Source organism: Mizuhopecten yessoensis, unplaced genomic scaffold (assembly GCF_002113885.1).
Source record: "Mizuhopecten yessoensis strain PY_sf001 unplaced genomic scaffold, ASM211388v2 scaffold4033, whole genome shotgun sequence".
In the NCBI taxonomy this organism is placed as follows: Eukaryota; Metazoa; Mollusca; class Bivalvia; order Pectinida; family Pectinidae; genus Mizuhopecten; species Mizuhopecten yessoensis.
In genome coordinates, this window is record NW_018405342.1 from 567,465 (window position 1) to 579,849 (window position 12,385).

Below are 12,385 nucleotides of genomic sequence, written 5' to 3' on the forward strand. Positions count from 1 at the left end.
TCAAAATGGTTAAGATCCCCACCCCAAAACTATATATACAATTGTTGGGCATAAAGAGACGAATGCAGTCATGATATTATAATTGATCCCAAGGTCTGCCCCACCCTTGCATACTTAACCCCTGGTTCATAACTTTGAAACGGTTGAGATCCCCATCCCAAAACTATATATACAAATGCTGGGCAAAAAGGGACAAATGCAGTCATGATATTAGAATTGATCCTGGGGTCTGGCCATAACCCTAGGGACCTAGTTTCTGAGTCACAGCTTGGAAACAGTTGAGATCCCCACCCCATAACCATACATAAAATTGCTGTGCATGAAAAATCTAATATAGCTATGCTACAAGGATTGGCCTTGGGGTCTGGCATATTCTCTTGAATCTTATTTGGAGAATATTTTGCCATGATTACTTAGGTATCCAGGTGAGCGATACAGGCCCTCTGGGCCTCTTGTTTATGTTTTCTCAGCAGGCACCGTCACCTGAATCCAATATAATAATAACCTACGGGAACATTCCCCTTTTACTGTACTTTTCCTTTCACGACCAAATCTGTCCGCGTACATAACATTTCCACACCTGCACACTAAAATCCCCTGACTTAATTTCCAGTCTCCTGTCGAGCACAAGCTCAAAAACAACTCTCCCCAGACGGTTAAAATAGTGACAGCCATGAGAGGCGACACGTAGGTGTTTGGTTTTTTTCAATCAGGGATCGAGGGATGGTATGACTGTGCCTCACATATATATTGATTGAATATGCCGATTTTAGACAGATTCGAGACAAATGTATATGCCTGATATGAAAACATTATTCCATGCAATAAATTTTACAAACGTTTCAAATATCTACGTCAAATTGGTCTATACGTACCAGAAAATTTGATTTTGAAATTATTTGTAGGTCATATAAAATATTTTATACGATTATACCTACTATACGAGGGGGCTTAGGGAGATGCCTCCGAATGGAAAGAGTATTGATGTGAAAAAAGGAAATATATACAGATTCCAGGTGTTACAATGAGGGCAAGCAGATCAATTTTAGTTCTTTTATTGTCTCTTAAGCAGAAGAAACAGGAACATTCCGAATTCTTGCAGTGGGATACAACATGCCAAAATGTTTCTTCAAAATTATAGCGATCCTTGGCATAACATAACAAAAAAGAAATGGAAACATAAATACACACAATACAGTGAAATATAGCCTTTGTTAAACAAGACTTAGGAGCAACGAACGAAGTTAGCTTATAACTCCTGCAGTTAATGATCGTACAATTTGTGATTTACATGTTTAATTTTTTTTTTACCTCAATTTCATAGATTAAGAACATTCATTGTTTTCCATGCAAGTTTGTTCATTACTACATGTACATGTCTTAAAGAAACAATGCGTTTGATTTTGAGGATTAATTAATGCTAAATCTAGTTGAATTCACAGTTGGATTTCGCATTCGGCTCGTGACCATTGTTGGATGCTTCTTATGTTTCGATCATAGCCCTGTTTACCCTATCCATCCCATTATAAGTGACAATTTGTAATAAATTTCAAAATACAGCTATTATTCTATCGATAAGCAAGTTTCCCCCTGATATATAAAGAATAGAAAAGGCCTTAAGCAAGCCACTGATATGCATTCATTTTATGATATTGTCAGAAACGGACCTGTAATCTAGTCCTACCTTTGTATATGATAATTTAGAAAAAAGATGTAATCGAACGACCTAGTCACAGAAAAAGATATTTCACTTAATGCTAGCTGTAAGACACTGAAATGGGGAAGATGTGAGTATAAAACTACGTTTTAATAGTTCTGGACTTGTTTATCTTGTGAATTTGTTACACCGGTCTTATTCGTGAGAACATTAAGATCTTCTTTGATAATGGAAAAAGAATTATCATACAAATATATAACGCTTTGTATTTTTCAAATAGCCACATAACGGTATTTTATGTACATGTATATATATATGCTATAACTGTATACATAAAATTGATGCGTGATTTTATCCATGAAAAATAGTTATAAATGTAATACAAGACGATTGTTTTATTGATTATTTTTGTAATTCAAATATGTAAGAATAATACATATGGCAACCCAAGGGTATAATGCATATACTAATTGTGTAATTTTTGACAGGGGTTTATAACGAACGGTGAACGCAACCACACACACGAAGGCGATTGTAAATACAAGAGTTACTTCCCTTGTACTATATGGAACGTCGTCGTGGGTTTGATATTTTGTTTCCAGTAGCATTATAAGTACTTTATTTCTGAAAGCTACGTTTGACTCCACCCTTTTATAAAAACGCCATGTAAAAAAATTATCCAAACGGGCATTATCGAGATAATTTACGTGTTATATATACTCCTTACACATCAGGAGACACTTATTGTTTGAAGAAACTTATGTACCAAAGGGAATTAAAAAAAAATCGATAAACATTGGGTCTTGTTTCCGAACGTATCAAAACAGAAGCTAGTTGTATATTTACAAAAATTAAGCTATATACTGCGGGAAAATAAAATATATTTGTGGAGTAAAATAACCCAATGTAAGGCATTGCAACCTTTGAACGGCGTTGTGTTTTTATCTATAATCCAGAATTTAATTATCGTCGAACCATTTTGTATCATTTTTGATACCTCATTATTTTCTTTATAAGGTATATTTTTCGAACTGAAATAATTCAATATTTAAACGTGTGAACACACGTTTTGTGTGTTGTGCTAACATATATATAAATAATGTCTCATTCCGCTTGAAATATATTTTATACATGTCTATAACTAAAATATGTAAACTGTCTTAAAAAAAGAATTAGTTAACATGTACCAATCAGCGTTTATTTGTGTGCATATTACACCAATGTAGTTGGTCGCCATAACCAATCTCTGTCATGTTGTTCTTGTTAGTGGTGACATGAAACAGACATTTTATGCGTTCTAATTTGCATTATGATAAACAATTAGTACTTGTCAATAAAGGCGTCACGACACTTAGGAACACTTTAATTTTTGATGCCCACAGAGAACAATGTTCACCATTAAATAAATATTCAGGTGTAATGTTATCTTTACGTGTTGGACTTTTTCATAAGAGCTAACGTTATGATTGGTTTGTTGATCCGTCGTCTTCTTGGAGATTCCTAAGTATTTCGCAATATTGCTAACTAACAGTGTTTGGGCAACACGAGTTTATATCGCCAAGACGAATACCACTCATACCTAATAAAGCTTACTTTCTCGTGGATCCGGCTCTATACGCTTTGAATACAGGTGAAAACACGAAGTGTGTGCGTGATGTCTCGTAAAGCGAGTTGCGAGTCATTCCGTCCTGCTTCATTCAACGGTGATTGTTTTATGACGTGTTAGGCTGGCCACGAGTGGGATGTAAGCTGTAAATTATTAAACGGTCAATTATAGATCCTATCTTTAAACATACCTAAGACATAGAACGAAACTTGTTAGCAGGTATCGACCAAATATTTATGGGTCAAATGATTAATATCCCGTGCCTTCTCAAAAAAACCGCAAATACCCAATCCTCTTAAAATATAATGTATGGGTGTCAATGAATTGTTTATACACCCACTTTAGATAACACGGTAGTAAATCGCCCGTAAACATCGAGTATAACTATAATAATTGTCATAAACAATAAACAGAATGGATGGTTTACTATCACGCATTATTTCAAACTTGATTATGGAAATAGGTTAGACGGTAATTTGTAAATAATTAATTATGAAGGTATTTGTCTGAGATGACATATGTTCCAGTCTCAGATCTAACGTATAAGGTCACGGAATAGGATTGTAACTCCAGTTCAAATAGGTCGTTTGTATAGCCTCTCTACACGTAAACAACTATCGTTTTCGTGGAGGAGTAACACTTTCACTTACATCCAACTACATTGTACCTTGGATCTTAACCGCACTCAGGAATATACGATCTTAAAATTAAAGATTCCCACTTCAATAGCAAACGTAAGGATTTTTTTGTATGAAATTTGAAGTCCTCGAAACAGCCAAGGTCATATGGCAACGCGTGAGATACTTCCGATAAGAAAGAGTAGAGAAGTAAGAGATATGGATGCCAATCTTCTCTTGTGAGCAGGTATTGATTGTTACGTCATTTGTTTGTGAGAGAAACGTCATCAATTTTTGTGGAGCAGATCAATTTTTGTTTCTTCGATATCCCCTTAGCAGAAGACACCAAAGAAAACATGTGAATTATTCACCTCTTACGACAAGTAGTGGAATAAAGCAGGCCTATTGTTTCCCCGAACCTGTAGGGATGGTAAAGCTTCACTATACCTGAACACCATTGGCTTTTGGGACATATGTAATACTGTCATATATCACTACCCTTGTCCCCACACTGAGCTCAGGCAATCTTAATGTTCAACATTCCCGCTTCAAGAGCAAACTCTAGCAGTAGGGTCCTAATATATACACATTAAAGATAACAAAACGATCATGTTCTATAACAGTATAATTTCTTGACGTAATCGAATAAATGACCTTTTGTATTCCACTGCGTGAACGCAAGAGGACGACTTTAGGATACTCTTCAGAACCGAAGCTTTTCGTCTCGGTACTCTACATTGCGAACTTGTGTCTGATTTGGATGTCAATGTAATATGAAGGCGGTTGCGCAGGTGGCCACCGCCGACAAGTTATTATTGGATTCTTAACGCCCCATACAAAAAAAATGTCATTAGGGCCAATAAAACGTAGATAAAACTTGTTAAAGGAAATGACATCAAACAGCCGAAGCTTTTCGTCTCTATACTCTACTTTGCGAGCATGTGTCTGATTTGGATGTCAAGGTTATAGAAAGACGGTTCGCAGAAATATCACCTTCTCGGGTTAATAAATCCCCGTATTCACCTGAAAATAGGTCAATAATTGTATATTATTATTGGATTCTTAACGGCCCATACACAAAACTTTGTCATTAGGGCCAATAAAAAGTAGATAAAACATGTTCAACGAATTGACATCAAACGAACGAAAAGTTAAAAGACAAATGTCAACTTGATCAGTAAAAGTAGCTTTGGTAAGTTACCTTATTTTTGAACAGACAATTTCAGGTAGGTTCGAATTGTAGAGATATTGAGTATTTCGAAAAAAGATAGGAGATCTGTTATTATATTATAAAAGATATCTTGTTTGCTGAAGGTCAATGAATCTATAATGTGTGTTTTTACTGTAAATTCACCAATTTTATGTATTATAGTGTTATTTGTTGTCTACGTATTGATTCCAATTATTTTGCCACTTTGACATTACAAAAACTATTATTAACTGTTTAAATCTGTATAATGACAGGTGGTATTAATAAAGCCGCTGAAGTGGCGCAATCAAAATGACTTCTTCTATATTTCTCCTAACCTCATCCCCATCTACCTTTTCTTTCTTTCTTTATGTACGGTGTTGTTTTCCTATGCAACCTTTTGGTAGCCCGTAGCTTGACCTAAGAAGCAGGGGCAAGGCACAGACTAACCCCCAGTCCCCATATGCGTACTTAGTGTCACTATATATGCATATACATGATATATGATTTTAACTATTTGTTTTTGGAATATGATGGCGGGTGGCGGTATGTGGGTTTGGCCTTACAACGGGTGCATTAACGTACGGGGAAATCCGTTCTGAGTAAATTAATGGCGGTATGCGGGTTTAGCATTGTAATGGATGGCATTACAACGGGGTTTTACTGTAGATGAGTTAGTCTGTGCCTCGCCGCTAGCTAGCTGTGATCAGAATGTGTTGCGGATATTTTATTTTGTGTATATTTTGTATGGTGGTTAACGTTCTCTCAACAGCCAGGTACATTATATGAAGACATGTGTTGAGGGAGACACCGCTAAGGAGAAAGAGTAAGAAGATAATAAAACCAATGAATTGCAATTTGGCAACAATATTGGCTCATTTCCATTATGGAACATTGTTTACAATATATTGCACAAATTCGTTTTAAATGAGATGCCGCGGTACTGGATGTAGGACTAGTTTGATCACCTTTGGTTATATTTATATCTTGTTATTGTTAATTCTATATCTATGTCACCAGAAAGGCACACAGGTGGCCAGTCTACCTGCGACTGATTACCGTTCGCTGCCAGACATTGAACACTTTCGTTCATTGACCAGTATATATAGATATAGAGTACACAATAGACGCAATTAGTACTCGGCTAGTCAACGCGTATGACGATGGGCAGTGAGGCCTAATTAATATAACCTGCTCTAACTCATCTATCGGTTGATACAAAACAGCCGGGTGAATACTATTTATACATAGTAACCAGTGATTGGATGGTGACATCAATGGTCACCTGCTTCAAACTAGTGCTAACTAGCGGCACTCTTCGATGGTTGTTTGTCCGGTTTTGTTTGTTTGTTTGGGGTTTAATTTAAACTTTCTTTTATTCAAGCATTTCAAATTATATATATATATATATATATGCAATATTTATATATATGAAACATGTTGTAACAAAACACATGGTACAAAATAGGAAATAGAAACAAGTGTCTTAGACACTTGCGTTAATCTATCATCTTATCGTAAACTGCAAAATATATTCAGGATGGACAGGATATTGTTACAATGAAAATTTATACTATAAAAAAATCGATGACAATAGTTTAAACAAGGAGAAAGAAAAGGAGATAATTAATGGTGAAAGGTTTTGGTTGTTAAAGGGTTTTACTTGTTCTTACATACGTACAATTCGGCTTTAAGCACATACATGTTTATGAAATATTAAATCATAAGGAAAACCTGTTTGTTTTTAATATCTAATCTTGGATAGCTAGGAAGATAACCTTATTTTCTTGTAATGGCAATGTCTCGTTCCCAAACAGTAAAACATCTTTAAAATAAATTATAAGGCAAAGAATATAAATACTGTCTTCTTATGTCGTCATATCTGGTACATTCTAAAAGAAAGTGAGCAGTGTTTTCAACTTGACCGAATAAACATAGCGGATATTGAACAATATTCTTATCAAATAAATGGCTGTTTAAGGAGCTGCATTCTATTCGTAGACGAGCATGGTATATTTGACCCTTACGGGTTCCAAAAGTGTAGTGGATTGGTACTTTTCTAATAAACTGTTTATCAAGGTATGATTTTATAGCAGAAACAGACGGATTTGATCTAACATCAGATGGAAGTTTATTCCATTGCTCTATAGTAGAGGGTAAAAACGATTGTTTATAAAAAGCAGTTTTGCACAATATTGGAGTGACACATGTATGGTCTGAGTTCCTTGTAACATATCTATGTCCCTCCGAAACTGTGTGGGGGAACAACATTATACAAATATTGAGGCGTATATTGGTATTTTTTTTATGAAATTGAACGATTTATTTGATTTTGTCCACGATTAAATAATCTTGTCCATCTAGCTTCATTGAACAATTTGTCAATACTTGTTAGTTTTGTTGCGCCAGTTATTATCCGAGCAGCTTCAATATTGAGGTTTTCAATTTTTTTTCCAGTTATTCGGAATATTTCCCAATACTTTATCACCATATTCTAGAAGTGGTCTTATAAAAGAAAAATATATAGTTTGCAAAGTTTGTCTATCTAATTGGAATTTTAAAGATCTCATTATATTGACTTTAAATGAGGCTTTGACAATGTTATAATTTATTGGACAGATGTTCATATGTACAGGGGTGGTGGTAAATGGGATTTCTTTTCCTGCTTATTAACATAGTTTCAGTTTTTCGGGGATTGAAGTCTACAAGCCACTGTCGGGACCACACATGAATTTTATAAATATCTGATTCCAAAGAAGAATGTGCCGTAACGGGATTGTCTACTACTATGTACAGGGACCTATCATCGGCAAATAGCTTAATTGTGGAATTGATTTCATAAACATTGTCATTAATATACACAATAAATAAAAGAGGACCGAAGATCGAGCCATGAGGTATCCCAGCTATGATAGATGCCCAGTCCGACTTACAATTATTTAAAATCACCATTTGTGTCCTGTTATTGAGATAATCTTTGAACCATTTTAGTAAACTACCAGATATGCCAAATTTGGAAAGTTTGAAGAGGAGACATCGATGCCAGACTCGGTCGAAGGCTTTGCTTACGTCACAGAAAACAACTCGAACTTCTTTGCCTGAATCTAAGGCTTTACCGACCTCATCGGCTATGCTAACGAGTTGATTTATGGTTGAATCTCGGGGTGTAAAGCCTGATTGACAATTGGTAATTAGACTATTATCACAGAAGAAATTATCTAAATATTTGAAAACACAGCGTTCAAAGACCTTTCCAATGACACTCAGTAGAGATATTGGACGATAATGCTTAACATCGACTCCTTCCATAGCGATGATATTTTTGACAAAGAAAGCGATTTATTAAACAAGAAGGCAAAAGGAACACACAAAGCTGACGCCGTCTCTTTAAGGATTCTAGGACTAAGCATCAATAATTACCATTACATCCTTTATATCGTTGCTTTTATAGTAATAAGCAACGATGTAAAAGATGTATTGGGAGTTTAACGTCCTCGCCCTAGCAAGGGTCACATAAGGATGGGTGCCTGAAATAGAAAGCAGATAGAAAAGAAAAAAGACAAGAAAGATAGGAAACGAAAAAGTTCATCAACCTATTTTACAGGGGAGTAACATTATCACAACAGTTTATATTTTACAGGGGTGTAACTTTATCACAACAGTTTATATTTTACAGGGGTGTAACATTATCACAACAGTTTATATTTTACAGTGGTGTTACATTATCGCAACAGTTTATATTTTACGAATTTGCGTGCTAAAAAATGAGAAAGAAAAGACGAAGATCCGAAATGTTGAATAAGGGCAGCAAATCTATAATGGTTTGTTTTCAGCGAACTTCAAGTAGGAGACACTGATTAATGAACTTGATTACAGCTTTAGATATTACTTAAGGATTTGACGCTTTAAATGTAGACTTTTTTTTTTTATAAATAGGAGTGACGCGATGAGAATTGTATTTGAAAGACATTATGATCCTATTCACTCGTTTTTAATCCATTTATGTGTATTATTCGATCCATACTTCATGATTTGCTCCTGCCAAATAGTCGTTGTTTACCCCAAATATCACTTATTACAACACTTTCTTTCTTTCAAACAGAGTGTTTTGGATATTACAACACTTTCACGTTATCAAATAGAAAACACCCGATGATTACATTGCTTTATTCCAGTCACGAGTGATATTTTTATTACTAATGCAATTTTTGAGAGATCTTCTAAGTTGACATATTTGAACGAATTTCAGAGCTACAATTTTATTTTTAACGAACATTTTGCCAAAAATCCGACCACTAGCGACAAAGCGCATAGGGCTATCCCATGAAATATGAACGATTTCGGTAATAAAGCGATTATATGGTGATTGTGTCAGGCATTCAGATACACGCCTCGCCTTATCATACACACATTCTATTTACACCAGGAAATAACTTGTTGCTTCACCGTTATGAAGCAAACAAATGAGCCAATATTAAGTCCGATAGCCATTAATGAACCAATCTGTATTCAATATCCGTTTGTATGTGGTTTGCACACGGTATCACGGACCGTAGAATGGCCACAGTCACATGACTGTAAATATTTCTACCTTGTTATCTCCCCTGATCACAAACATTCTGCAGAACAACGATTATCCGAACTCTGATAACTGTAAAAGAGGATTTTTTTTGTGTGGACAATATTCGTATTTTGACTCTTTAAACTGATGGAGGTGTAGACATTTTCGCGTTCTGAAATCAATATAATGTATACTTCAATATATAAACATTGTATCTATCTATACTCTAGAAATCAATATTTGCGTATTGATATTTTCGCACCAATTTACTCAGCGCGAAAACTGAGAGCATTTCTGCACCACGAAAATTTGTCACTTTTACAGTATCTGCTCTTTCAGATAACCGTGGCCAGACTAGCCACCGGTTATCGTGACATTGCCCTGATTCGACTCAGATTTGCATAGCGGCGGTAATCGATGAAGCAGAAGACGCGTAACCTTGCGGAACACATGGTCTTATTCTTGTACCCTTTCTGGAGTATCCATGCAAATGTTTTCTTCATTCATATTTAGCAGAAGGTTTATCGATTTTGAGTTCGAATAATATTTGACACTTCAGTGCTCTCTCGCTATTTTTCATAGACAGTTAAGTGTATGATCTGTCACGTATTTGGTTTTGAAATCAGTGCATTCAATCATAAAATATTGACTGTAAATAGTTGAGCACATGCAAGACAAAAAGATCGGTCTCCCTTACGTTAAATGTAACAATATGTGATGAAGGTATGGCCTTTGTGAAGTCGCGACAAGACAGCTTCCTGTCTGTGATCTGCTCTATACTTGTTGCACACGAATCCACATAAGACTGAATTGTAAACACCTGTAGTCAATGTGGACCCCTTCAGATTTCGGGATTTTGTAGAAGGAAGCAAAATTGATATGCTGCCCTCGTCTTCTGTCTCTCGATCTACTTATTCTTTCCGGATGTGTCTTTTTAGGAACCCCTCCTCATATGACCCTGGCTGTTGCGAGAATACTCAGCCCAACAGAAACCTTATTAAGCCTTAATTCCTTTAGATATATTTTGGTATCGAAATCTGAACAAGGCAGATTAAAAACTAAGGATAACATATAATGATGATCGCTTTTGTTTCATAGCCTACTTTCACCATTTTACTCAGCAGTTTAACATTAACATTTAATACAGACCGACTATAATAAATCCTATCATCATACATAAAGCACTGTTATATAATTGCAAAGCAAATAGTGTTATAATACCCAAAGACTGTTGTGTAATTTCATTTGTTGCTATACTGTTTCATGGCCACCTTAGGTAATGTTAATCAGCAGTTTAACATTTATTACAGAACGACTCGAAAATAATCTTATCACGATACATAGAGCTGTTATTGAATTACAAATAGTGTTATCGCACATACAGATTGTTATGTAATTTCAATTTTCATTCAACGCCTTCTCTATGAATAGGGTATCGGTGTGTAGATAGATAAAGATCAGAATCACGATACACCCTCTAGTCATTTTGATTCAAGTATCCGTGATTCTACACAATATTTTATTATCAGTTTACATCCGTGATTACAATGCTTTTAATGTGCTATTGAAGTGTTCTGACATGAAGATGGCTGATTATGACGTCACAATACATACGACTATCGAGGTAACTAGGTTCGGTCGCGTTGTGGGTAGAGACAAGGTAACTGCAGTAACAATGCCACATAACGGTTTATATTATTTTAAGTTTTTTAAGCAAATCTCATCTGGTTTATTTCACAATTATTTTTAATTTTGACAACGTGTGTCGCTTCCGTTTCCTGTTTTCATACAGTTCATGTCAGTGCAGAGATTTTTACAAGGCTTGTACTAAAATGGAAAAATAATCCTACACAACCTTTGTATGGAAAGTAACCGGTTCTTTAACATTGCCAAAATGTACACAAAAATACACCACCATACTCTACCTCCAGCATACATACACACATGCTAGCTTACACAGCACACATGGCGGCACGTTCGTTAATGACATTAGCTGTTGATAGAAAGTTAAACTACGTACAACAAATAACAAACCCACAAACTTTCATTCACAAGTAAAGCATATGCCCCTTTATCACATAATTGAACCATTTTACTATGTTATACGACCATGTCATAATGGTATTTCAAATATGTAATAAAACCTAAAGGTGCTGCTTTTGGTAAAACCCGTGGGAACAGACGCCACTTCAGGCATTACTTTTATTTGCTATACCACATGATTCATTTACTGCTATTTAAAATGTCTATTTTGTTACATTTATTTTCATTGCATTTAAAACCGTTCGTAGTTTAAAAAAGAGATATAATATCTTGAACTGCTTTGCACTGCACGGAACGACAGTACTATGATTGGAGTACGTTTTAGAGTCACACATGCAAGATTCTCTATTGATGACAAGTTTCAAAAATCGTTTTTTCGCGATATACTACCCTTTTCCTCGGGTTTGTCATTTGGGCTGCCTGATACTAGCTCAATTCAAACAAAAATACATGGAAGTGTGGGATTCATTTTAAAATGTGCTTGGTCACCTGTCTGCTAGCCTACAAGTGCTTATAGCGTCACTATCATACCTAAACATTGACATCCTCAAAAGACATATCCTTCATTGTGACCTGTGATTAAAATCACACTTATCCCCACAAGTATCTTTGCTTTGTTTGTAAGAAAGTGGCTTGTGTTAGCTGGTTAATGGTATATCAGTGAGGTAGCACTCAAGTTCAAGTTCAAGTTCTTTATTACTTTAAGTCGGTT